The sequence below is a fragment of the Neofelis nebulosa genome, chromosome 8, assembly GCF_028018385.1.
Source record: "Neofelis nebulosa isolate mNeoNeb1 chromosome 8, mNeoNeb1.pri, whole genome shotgun sequence".
Taxonomy (NCBI): domain Eukaryota; kingdom Metazoa; phylum Chordata; class Mammalia; order Carnivora; family Felidae; genus Neofelis; species Neofelis nebulosa.
Genome location: NC_080789.1, coordinates 138,271,112 through 138,283,622, shown reverse-complemented (window position 1 = coordinate 138,283,622; position 12,511 = coordinate 138,271,112). Strand labels below are relative to the sequence as shown.

The window sequence follows — 12,511 nt, the reverse complement described above, 5'->3', positions numbered from 1 at the left end:
GAGACAAATGAAAATGAAAACAACATAACAAACTAGTGGGATACAGCAAAAGCAGTGCTAAGAGGGAAATGTATAGCTATAAACTCTTACATTAAAAAGGGAAAGATCTCAAATCAGCAATCTAGCTTCACACTTTAAGAAACTAGCAAAAGACGAACAAGCAAAGTTCAAAGCTAGCAGAAGCAAGGAAATTATAAAGATTAGAAGGGGCATTACATAAATTAGGGAATAGAACAATAGAGAAAAATCTATGAAATTAAAATACGGTTCTTTGAAAAGATCGACAAATTGACAAATCTTTAGGTGACTTAATAAAAGGGAGAAGACTCAGATACCTAAAATCAGAAATGAAAGTGGAGACATTACTACCAATATACAGAAATAAAAAGGATTATAAGAGAGAACTGTGAACAATTTTACACTACCAGATTGCATAACCTAGGTGAAGAGGACAAATTCCTAGAAACACATAACCTACCAAGACTGAATCATAGAGATAATCTGAATAGATCTGTATATTAAAGAGCCTGAATAAGTAACCAAAATACCTCCCAACAAAGAAAAGCCACTGACCAGATGGATTCACTAGTGAATTCTACCAAACGTTTAAGGTAGAATTCACACCAATCCTTCTCAAATTCTTCCAAAATATTGAAGAGGAGGGAACAATTATTAACTCACTCTTTGAGGCCAGCAATACCTTGATACCAAAGCCAAAGATACTACAAGAAAAGAAAACTATAGACCAATATCCCTTATGAGTGTCGATGTGGAAATCTTCAAGAAAATACTAGCAAAGTGGACTCAGCATATTAATAGAATTATACACTAAGACCAAGTGAGATTTATTCCTGGCACGCAAGGATGGTTCAACAAATGAAAACCAATCAATGTAATAATCCCACTGTAACAGAATTAAGGAGGAGAAAGCCTGGTGATCATTTCAATGGATGCAGAAAAAGCATTAGACAAAATCCAACACCCTTTCATGATTTAAAAAAAATAAAACACCCAACAAACTAGGAATAAAAAGAAATTTCCTATGGATAAATGAGATGTGGTATATACATACAGTGGAATATTGAGCTTTAAAGAGGAATTCTGATACATGCTATAATATGGATGAACCCTGAAAACATGCTAAACGAAATAAACCAGACACAAAGGACAAATGTATGATTTTGCTTATATGAAGTACCTAGAATAGTCAAATTCATAGAGGTAGAAAATATAAGTTGTTACCTGGGGCTGGGGAAAGGGGAAATGGTAGTTAAAGTTTAATGTATACAGTTTCCATTTGGGAAGTTGACAGGAGATGATGGTGGTGATGGTTGCACAACAATGTGAATGTGCTTAATGCCTCTGAACTCTCCCTACTGTACTGTGCCCTTAAAAGTGGTTAAAGTGGTAAATTTTATGTACATTTCATCACGGCTTTTTTTTTTTTAATGTGAGAAAAAAGGAAAAAAAAGTAATTTGAGTTCTTTATGTCATATGGATATTTACCTCTGGTTTATTATGTATGTTGCAGTTTTGTTTTTTAGTCTCTTGTTTTTGTCTCTTGGTGGGATCATTTATTTAATATTTTTACAGTTTGAGAGTTTTAGTTAAATTTTATTTTCATCCTATTTGGCATTTTTCAGACCCTCTAATTGTAAAGAATTATATTTATTTCAGAAATGCCTTGTGAAATTTTCTTGTTTTTAGATTATTTTCATCCTCTCACTGTCTAGTCTTTGCTTCTAGAACTCAGGAAGATTTTAGAAAATCTGGAATTATGTTTATTAACTCTTTTTTGTTGTTTCCATCTCTTTAATCTTGTATGCTCTTCTCTGGGAGAATTCCTCAACTTCATCTTCTAGCTTGCTAATGCCTCACTAGTGTCTATTCTACTAGTTAGCCGAACTACTGACATTTCTATTTTGGCAATAGATAAAATTTTGACAATTTTTAAAAATATTTCCAAGATCTCTAATTTTTTTGTTTTGTTTTCCCATAGTAGTATTTATTTTCCTTGATGTATTGCCCTCTGTTACCTTTCTAGAGGTATTATTTATATTGCTTTTAACCTCTCCTTCTGTTTGCTCTGTTAACTAATATAAAATAAGCCATAAATCAAATGAAGTTACGCTAAGGCCAATAAAGATTGTTTAGAAGTTGCAAACTTGTGAACTTAACCAGTTGTTACTACTTATGTGATTTTGTGTAAATTATGTAACCATTCTAAACCTCTGTTTTCTGTATTTAATGATAAAACTTTAATCTCAAATTTGATTCATAGCTCTTCTCCACTCTTCAGCACATTTGGCTGGCCGGCCTGCCTCCCTCCCCTCCTCCTTTTCCTTCCCCCTCCCCTCCCCTCCCCTCCCCTCCCCTCCCCTCCCCTCCCCTCCCATCCCTTTCCTTCCTTCCTTCCTTCCTTCCTTCCTTCCTTCCTTCCTTCCTTCCTTCCTTCATTATTGAGCTCCTACTAAGTGTTAGACACAGAGAACAAAACAAAGTCTTTGCCCTCATGAAGCTTACATTCCAGTGGAGGCATAGATTGTATCTGTCAGTGACCCTAGAAATGTGTAGAGGAGACAGACTGCTCATCGCATATGTCTCCACTTTTTTGAAACCCAGCCTCCTCCAAGATGTTAGGCAAGGAGAGGGGAGCAGAAATAAAGTCTCTTTGCCTTACTGGATGAGATTACATGAGCAATGGCTCCATCAAATGTTGATAACCATTCCTGTGAACCCTCCCTAAATATTGATAGTCTCTTGCAAGACTAGCCACATCTTTTGGACGACCTCTAGCAAGTAGCATACCGTGCACCCTTCCAATACATGCTGGTTTTTGCCCACCCACATGCAGTCATCCCAGCAAGACCATATCTTCAATCTCACCTCTGGGCTTTGTACTAGAGGATCCAGAAATTCATGTAGGTGCCATCTTGGCCCACTCTACTTCTGAGAGTTCCTAAGGGAAGGAAGGCTTGCAGAGTGGAAAGAGTAGTCTCATTTCATAGAACAACAGGCCCCCAACACCAACAGCTTTATTTCTCAGTTCTTTTCTGATAAAGTGGGGGTGGCTGTAGGGGGTATGGATGGTGCATCCCTGATCGGCCTCTAATAAGTAAATCCTGCAAGGAAGTCATGATGAAAACACGTTGTCTTACTCCTCCACTGCCCGTGATAGATTTCCCTCACCCTCAGCTGATGGCTGGTGCCACTTGCTGATGCCTCCTCAGATTGAAAATATGGGTGTCTTAATCTTGGTTTCTCCCAGAAAGTAGAACCTGAGGCAAAGCTTGTGTGCTGATATTTTGGGGGGCAATAAGGGACTGGGAAAAGGAGGAAACGCCAATACCAGGGTGAGTTGTTGACTTGGCACGTGGGTCCACGTTGCCCCATAGGGTATATACACCCTCGTATTTGCAGGTTGCACGTTCGTGATGCACTCGAGAAGCCCTAGAACAGAACACGAGATTGATACCTATGCAACTGATTAATGGGTAGGGTTACGGGGTGTGAGGAGGAGGATACTGTGCGCTCCTTGTACTGTTCGGCTGTGCTCACGCACCCCTTTAAGTCCAGTCTGTCACAGAGACTTCTGGGTCGTGACGTGCCACCATCTCTGCAGAAGTTTTTGTACACGGGAACAAGTTACAGTCTCTGCTGCTGCATAAAGGCATGATTCAGGAACACCTTACTCCCCTGCTGCCATAACAGGTCTCCCTCAGCCTTGGCCAGCACGTCGGTGGGTCCAAGTTGCTTGCCCCACTTCATCCTCGAGGGTCTGAGCCCCTAGTTTGTTTATCTCTCTTGAGCCTCGGTGGCTCCAGAGCCAGGCTGTAACTGGGAAACACCACATCTGGGAGTGGCGGTGAGAGGGACCAATTGTGCTTCCACCCCCTGATTCCTAGGACCAAGCGTGATGGCTGTGGAGGACATAGCACCGTAGATAGGCCGTTTCACGTGTATCACACTCTGAGGGACAGTGCTCCAACACTGCAGAAGTTTAACCCTGAGCTGCTAGAATAGCTAACGCTTTAATAGACAATTCCATCGTCCTGTTAAGCTGTCTGCTTCTGGACAGCGGGGTATATGGAAGAACCGGTGGATCGGGTGATTGATTACCTTTCTGTTGTTGTGACTCCTTTGCTATGAAACGGGCCCCTAAGTCTGAGGTAGTAGTGTTGGGTAGAGTCTCGTAAGTAAAGCAGGCACTGTACAAGCCCTGAAAGGACGGTGCTGGCAGAGGTCCTGAGGATAGAGGAGGAAATCCAGCGTCCAGTGGAGATGTCAGTTCCAGCTGGGCCGAATCATGCCCACCGTAGTAGCAGGGTCCCACGTAGTCGACTAGCCGCCACGTCTGCTCAGGCAACGGTCCCGATTTCATCGTCCCTTCTCAACTGCTGGCAGGGTGGACACTCAGCGGTTCCAGTGGTTCCCTCGCCTCAGTGAGAGGGAGTCCCTGCTGGTGGACCCGTACATATCCTTCAGACCCGCGCTGTCGCCCCTCTTTCCATGGGCCTCTTCCGGAAGCACCACGATGGCCCAGGAGAGACACTTGTTGATATGCACAGGATAAATCATTGTGTTTATCTAGTGCCTCTGAGGCACTAACCTAAGCATTAACATAAGACAGAGATCCCCCCACATTGTGCACACTTCCTAGGCCCATTTATATGCCTCTTTTCCAAAATTTCTTCTCTCAGCGTTTTTAATCTTGCCCTTCCGAGCCCCTAAGCAATTAGCCAGGCCATTGACTACTTCTCAGGAGCCTGTATCTGTCTGTACTTCATGCCCTTTCTCCCTCCGTTTAAGTAGACGGCCAAGTAAACTGCCTACAGCTCTGCCTGCTGGAATTGTTTCCCTTTACTGCTCTGCCTCAGGATTGTCCTTAATCAAGCACCACCCTCAGCTACCCACCCTCCCCCCACCACCACCAAATGAGGAATTGAAGGGGTAATATTGGTGTGATGTAGCAGGACCATCAGGGACATCTATGTAATTTACCTACGCCCTTTGGTCTTGTTCAGGCCTGGTTCCAAACAGACCGTTCCATCACATAATAGGTTGCCCCCGTACCTGCCCAACCTGGTGACTTGGTAGACTTGACCCTTTTCGTTTTGGACATGTCTGACTGCATCAGTCTCCTGATGTCCCGTGGGCAGGTCCTCTGTCTTTACTAGGGCTGCTAGCACACCAGGAGCACACGTGGTTCCCTGCCATGGAGGGCATAGCCTCGCTTCAGAGCCCTAGGGCTCTGTGTTGCAGTTCTTTTCCTGCCTTTGTCTCCCATGGAGACCCCCGGTTCCATCAGACGTGCTGGGTCACATGGCCTGTGCAGCAGGGCAGCTCGCACCACAGCCTGGACCCCGCAACCGAGGCTTCTTTTGCCCTGGATTCCACTCAAAACGGAGCATTGAGATTATTCCATTAACAGGTCAGAGCAGAATTTCCAGCTGCAGCAGATGTTTCCTCCAACAGATAGAGTCCTACCTGTTGCTTTGCCCCCTTCTTAGCGCCAGGGAATGCAAAGTAAGGCAACTTGTTCTTTACCCTAGTAGAGGGGACATCCCAGAGAGCCTCAGGCTATCAGACCTATTCCAACTTTTCGAATGTGGCCGACCCAGAATTTTCATGGCATACATTTGACTTCCCAGGGTGTCCAGAATACTTGCCATTTTCTGTTCACCAAATCTTATTTGTATGATGTCATCAGTTTACTACACTAACATGATGTTCTGTGGATAGCAAGTCCTTTTGGACTCTGGGACAGAACAGAAAAGTTAACAGCCTCGGGACATGAAATACAAGCTGCTGTCCTTCCCACCATAAAAGCCAGTTACATTTTATCCTCCTTACTAATGGGAATTGAAAAGAACACATTGCGGGGGAGCGGGGAGAGAAGAACCCTCAGACCAGATCAATAGCCATATGCCAAATGCTAGAGGATGTGTTGATCTGTTCCAGTCAAGGACCTACATCTTGCATGACAGCTAAGATTAAAGCTACCACTCGAGTTAAGTTGACGGTAGTCCACTGTTGGCTGTCTCGATCCATCTCACTGAAGAAGGCCCGTAGATTCGTTGAATGCAAATGTAGTGGAAACTATCCCTCCTGCCTGCTGTAATTTTGATGACTACCTCTGCATTTTCCCTTGGTGTGCAGCATTGTTTCTATTTATTATCTTGTCCCAGGGGTAGGGGATAGAATTGTCAGGGGCTCCCACGTGGCCCTTCCCACCATGATGGTTCTGAGAAGATTTTGGAGGTCACCAGCTGCTTTGTCAAAGCTCTGAAAGCAAGTAACGGAAGCCAGCAGACTCTACAATATTTGCAGTTACCGTTGCCCCCATGTAATAGTTCGTGTTCCACCACTGCTTCACCACCCCATCTCTACCAATCAATGGCTGTAGTCCTTCTCGCCATTTTACTAATGAGGGACCCCGTTGCAGAATCTCATTCTGTGTGTCTAATCTCTAGGGCCAGTCTCAGTATTGTGTCCTAGCCGGGGTTACCTCCAGAAATCGGCCTGAGACGTGAGCTCATTGACCGTCTATTTTGAGGTGTGGTCCCAGGAACAGAAGGACGCAGTTAATGCCAAATGTCTATAATTAAGCTGGTCACCACTGTGGGCAACTGAGGCTTGACTGTGCTAGAACCTTCTGAAGAGCCATGTACGATACACTGCAAAATTGTCTTGTCAAGGGACTGAAGGGGGAGCTTTTACTCACCAGCTCCTGTGCTCCATTAGTCACTGGATTAAGTGGGGTGTTAATTTCTCACACGTAAATGCCACACACCCCAGCATCCAGGAAGCCCACAGTGGGAAGCAGGAGCTGCCTGGCGCAGCTGGTTGCTGTAATAACGAAGTAAAAGTGGGCCGAGGGGACAGGGGCCTGGGCACAGGACATGGTACCATTTGTCTTTAGGTTTTGGCTTTGCTGAGTTTCAGGGGGCAATGAGAAAAATCCCACTCGACATCCTGTTACACAAGCATAAGTGATCTTACATTATACTGGAAGTTGTTTGTTATCCTGTGTACTTGAGATCAAAGTCACCAGTAACAGCACCAATACCTCATTTTATTGGCTGTTTGTATTGTTACTGCAAAAAAGAACCATGGTTTTGGTAATAGCAAACTCCTTAGCCTGAGATTCTGTTTATAGTCTCTCCAATAGGATAAAGAGCTGAATTGGTCTTTTTCTGAACCAAGTTCTTAGTAAAGCTTGGCTACAGTTAAACTTTTAATCCAAATGATTTTTTAAAACTCAAATCTACATATAAATATATTGCTAATTTCTTTCATGCTCATCTAGTCCAAATGGAACTGCCTTTTTTGTTATTTTTGGCTGGTTACTAAATATTTTGGAACTCTTGTTTTTTAGAAGTTCCATTTCATATTTGAATCAATGCTTCCTTTTTTAGTAAGATTTAAGCTTCTATTTTTAACTGAGCTATTTTTAGTGAGATACTAGTAAGTAGCTATTTGTAATGTTGAATTCTAGAGTTTTAGAGTGGAACATAGTTTTTTCTGTTTGTTTCATTTTTTTAATGTTTATTTTTGAGAGAAAGCGAGTGCGCGCATGAGTGAGCAGGAGTGGGGGAGGGCAGAGAGCGAGGGAGACACAGAATCTGAAGCCGGCTCCAGGCTCTGAGCTGTCAGCACAGAGCCCGATGCGGGGCTCGAACACACAGACCGCGAGATCAGTACCTGAGCCAAAGTTGGATGCTTAACTGACTGAGCCACCAAGGTGCCCCTAAAGTGAAACATAATTTTCTTATATTTAGAAAAAGCCCTTACAATATTTCTTGTGAACTATGGAAACTTTTCATACACTTAAATGACTTTTAAACACGTTTAATTTAGTAACGTAAAACATGAGAGCTACACACAAGGGCTGAAGAAACAAATTGTACTGTTACCGTATTTATTTACAGATAAAATTGTTTATGTAGTCATCTATAGAAGGTCTTTACAAACATAATTAAAAAGCTGAAAAAAAAAGTGGGTTGGCAATTGCATTTCACGATATCCCATGCAGAGGGCAGCAGAGAGCTTGGCTATTGTTTTCTCTTTCCCATAATATGGCTTTCCTGGCCTAATTTCCAATTGCTGGTTATTATTCCAGACAAAAGTAAATGAAAACAAATAATATCTAGACCCAAAAAAAGTAATGATTATTCTTCAGCTGTAATTAATCTAAATTCCAGGATTCTGATTTCACATGAAAAGGAGGAAAAAAGGTAAGTAGCCTTTTTCTATACAAGGGAAGCAATGTTATCTTTCTCTTTACCTTCTTCATATTTTAGGAAAGAAAGCATTGAAGGCTGCCTACAGGCAGGAGAACAGAGCTTATAATTATAACTGGTCTGTAGAAACCTGTATTCTCATTAAAAACTGGTATCTGTTACAAAGCTGCATTATTATTTCTAGAAAACTCAGTTTTTAAGTTTATAAATTCTAGATTTTCCACACAAAGAAAAGACACTTAACCAATCTGTGCTTCAGTTATGTGATATGTAGTATTTATAAATCATACTTTGGGGCGCCTGGGTGGCTCAGTCGGTTAAGCATTCGACTTCAGCTCAGGTCATGATCTCACAGTCCATGAGTTCGAGCCCCGCATCAGGCTCTGTACTGACAGCTCGGAGCCTGGAGCCTGCTTCAGATTCTGTGTCTCCCTCTCTCTGACCCTCCCCATGCATGCTCTGTCTCTCTCTGTCTCAAAAATAAACATTTAAAAAAAAAATTTTTTTTTTTTTTTAAATTTTTTTTTTTCAACGTTTTTTATTTATTTTTGGATAGAGAGAGACAGAGCATGAACGGGGGAGGGGCAGAGAGAGAGGGAGACACAGAATCGGAAACAGGCTCCAGGCTCCGAGCCATCAGCCCAGAGCCTGACGCGGGGCTCGAACTCACGGACCGCGAGATCGTGACCTGGCTGAAGTCGGACGCTTAACCGACTGCGCCACCCAGGCGCCCCTAAAAAAAATTTTTTTAAATCATACTTTAATAAGATCCTAATAACATTATGAAACAGTTGAAATAGGATCTTTTCTAAAACTTAAGCAACTGGAACTACTTTGCTGTCTTTTTATTTGCCTGCCTTGTTATAAAAAGGCTCTAAGGCAAATAATGTCTCAATTGTTTTATGATTTCCTTCTCTGTAAAATGTTGACATTTATATCACAAACATCGCCTGGGACTAGTTGCCCAGCTCCCAGAGGATGACCAGTTCCGGCCTCACATGCAGCGTGTACCACACGTGTGCTCGTGGCAGGACATTTCCAGTCTCACCTGGAAAGTGGGTGACAGGAGCTGCGAGACCAGTTTGAAGCCTGTCCAGCCATTGATTAACTCTGCAACTTTGGGCAAGTTTCGAGACTGTCAGAGTCCCGGCTTCCTCCATCTGTAAAATGGTGCTCATAACACATACTTCATAAAGCTGGCGAGGTAAGATTGTGCAGGAAACTCCTGGCACGGAGTAAGGACACAAGTTTCCCTTCTCTTTTTTCACTGCCATTCTGCAGTTTCCTCCTAAGAAAACGGAGGAGGATGAGTCAGTGATCTCAAAGGACCTTTTCAGCCCTCTGATTTCGGGGAGCATTGTTAGAGTCCTGAGTCTCTCTGGCTCATCACTTGGCACGTGTCGAACATCTCGTGTTCATTGGTGCTTTTTTAGATGCTATCTACAGTTGTCTAAGTTATATTTAGATCACAACCCTGAACATTCGAAATGAAACAAAGATTTTAGAGTTGGTGAGCTGGGATTTTTGTGCTGTGACTGTCACCGTTAACCCTCATTTGGCTCCTGTAGGCTTTCTATTTTTACATTTATGAGACTTCTCCCTTTACATCTTGGGTCCTCAGCTGCAGGAGAGAAATGAGAGGAATCTCTTCTCATTATCTTGGCCTTACCTCTGTCAGAACTAGACAGAAAATCAGTGGAGAAAGATGTCAGGGAAGAGACCATGAGATCACCCTCGCAGCTTCTTTCCTGTCAGCTGTGTGCAAGCCCCGTATCCCTTTATGAGGCTCAGTGACCATCAAGTTTTTGGCCTCGCTTGCATCATTTTTGGGCCAACGTAGCCAACGCAACCAGACTGCTGGGTTCTAGCCTGGCCCCTCTCTAGCTCTGAGAGCTCGAGCAGGTGTGTGTTGCCCATGATCACTCGGTGTTCCACTTTCATGCTGCATGGTGCCGTCTGCACAGCTGCTCCCGAGGCCACCTACGTCACCCACACGTGATCGGGGGTCAGGTAACGAAGGGTAGGCGGCAAAATATTCGCAGTCACCATTACTTTTTTAAAAAGGCTCAGAGCCAAAAGATGAATTATCATCGAACACAAATTACATTGGTGTTTGCAGAGAGAAGAGCAGCACTGATGCCTCCTGCAGCCCTTCGTGGGTTGTTTTCTGCAGATTGTCATCATACATGGTCTGTGCCGTGCCCACTATTTCTTCTGCCTCTTCAGCCTCTGTAATTGATCTCCTGTCCTCAGCCCACTGAACCAGCACACTCGAGGTCCTCATTAAACATGTCAGTACCAAATCCATGAGTCTTTTCTTACCCTTCTTAACCTTTTTGCTCAATGAACACCTTTTCGTCTGCTGGCATCTTGTTATGTTTCTTTTCTGCTGACTTTTCCTTTTGCAAAAGTCTTCTTCCCTTGGCATTTCTCCAAAGTTGGATCCTTGGGCCCTTGTTCTTTTTGTCCAGATTTTTTCTCCCAAGCATCTCATTCACCCATAGCTTCCACTCTGATCCCTGTGTATGTGACTCCCCAGTCTAAATCTGCCCTCTGGCCTCTTCCAAGTCCTTGTCCAGCAGTTCCAAGTCCTAGCTCAGTTTTTTCATTTCTTGCCCCACCTCAGACTCAGATCTAAAATGAAACTCTGAATTCTCTTTCAGAGCTCATTCTTCCTCATTTCTTTTTTTTTTTTTTCTTTTTTTTTTTTCCAACGTTTTTTATTTATTTTTGGGACAGAGAGAGACAGAGCATGAACGGGGGAGGGGCAGAGAGAGAGGGAGACACAGAATCGGAAACAGGCTCCAGGCTCCGAGCCGTCAGCCCAGAGCCTGACGCGGGGCTCGAACTCACGGACCGCGAGATCGTGACCTGGCTGAAGTCGGACGCTTAACCGACTGCGCCACCCAGGCGCCAACGCCAAGTTCTTGATACTGGATTGGGCTTTTTGCATTATGTGTCCAGTCATCTTTCAAAGCCTCTGAAACGCCAGCTTACAATTTAAGTTTCAGTATCTGTCACCTACTCAGTAAAATCCTCTGCTCATCCCTGTTTACCCACAGCCCGTGACCACAGTCTGGGTGCTCACTCCTTCATGCTCTTTTGGGAAAGTCTTGCACTTTTCCCTTACCTGGACCTGTGAAGAACATAACATGGCCTTCCAGGTACCACTCAAATAACATCTTACAGCCTCTCCTGTAGCATCTTTCCCAGCCCCATCCCCCCGCCCCCCCCCCCCCCACCCCCCCGGAAAACTGCCAGAAGTGGTTCTCCTGAACTCCTGTGGCACTTACCAGCTAACTGTACCACTTCGGAATTTTCGCAAGCTTTTATTACTTATCTCTTTGTGTAGGCTAGTTTTACATAATGGTCTGCTAGTACTTTAGAGCAGATGCGAAACCTACTTTTTGTATCCCCCACATAATCTAAAATAGTGCCTTCCACATAGATTTCTCAGACTTCTCTCATCCTAATAAATCCTAAGAATAGAATTTTTTTTTTTTTTTTTTGCAACTCACTGGCATCATCTTCATAGTAGCATCTAGTTAAGATAAAATCCTACCTTTCAAGATAGAATACAGTGCTTTCTGTTGAGGAAGAAAATCTTCTTAGCACACCTACCAAACCATCATAAGCAGTGCTTTTCCCCAGAGGAAAGGATTTCGACTACAAAGTTGGAGACTGTCACTGGCACGTGACTTAGGGCAAGTTAATTCACCTCTGTGAACCTCCTTGCTCTGTAAGGTGCAAGACATTTTAAGTAGCTCTCGTGAGTTTTTTAAATTTCTTTAAATGTTTATTTCTGAGAAAGAGAAAGACAGAGTGTGAGCAGGGGAGGGGCAGAGAGAGAGGGAGATACAGAATCTGAAGCAGGATCCAGGCTCTGAGGTGCCAGCACAGAGCCCAACGCGGGGCTCGAACTCATGAACCAGGAGAACATGACCTGAGCCGAAGTCTGACGCTTAACCCCTGAGCCACCCAGGTTCCCCAGTCTTGTGATTCTTTTAGGACTATATCAAGATCAGTTAATTCAGAATAGAGAAGGACCCTGCTATTAGAACGAAATCACCTTTTTTTTGTATTTATGTTAGAAAACATGTTACACAGATACAAAGTTTTTAAAACATAACAGAAAAAAAATATCTGCCTCCAAGTCTGAGAAATGCTGAACTTTAACATCTTAGGGGGCCCAGTTCTTTACCCATCGCCCTGTAGAAGAGTTACCTTAGGAACGGAATGAACTGAAGTGTGCTCACTGCCAGTCTTAA

At 43.5% G+C, this 12,511-nt stretch overlaps 1 protein-coding gene across 1 annotated transcript in view; it reads left to right on the top strand.

Annotated features, from left to right (window-relative positions):
* NET1 (neuroepithelial cell transforming 1) overlaps positions 1 to 12,511 on the top strand; it is a 61,486-nt gene that overhangs the window by 35,511 nt on the left and 13,464 nt on the right. The window lies entirely within an intron of this gene.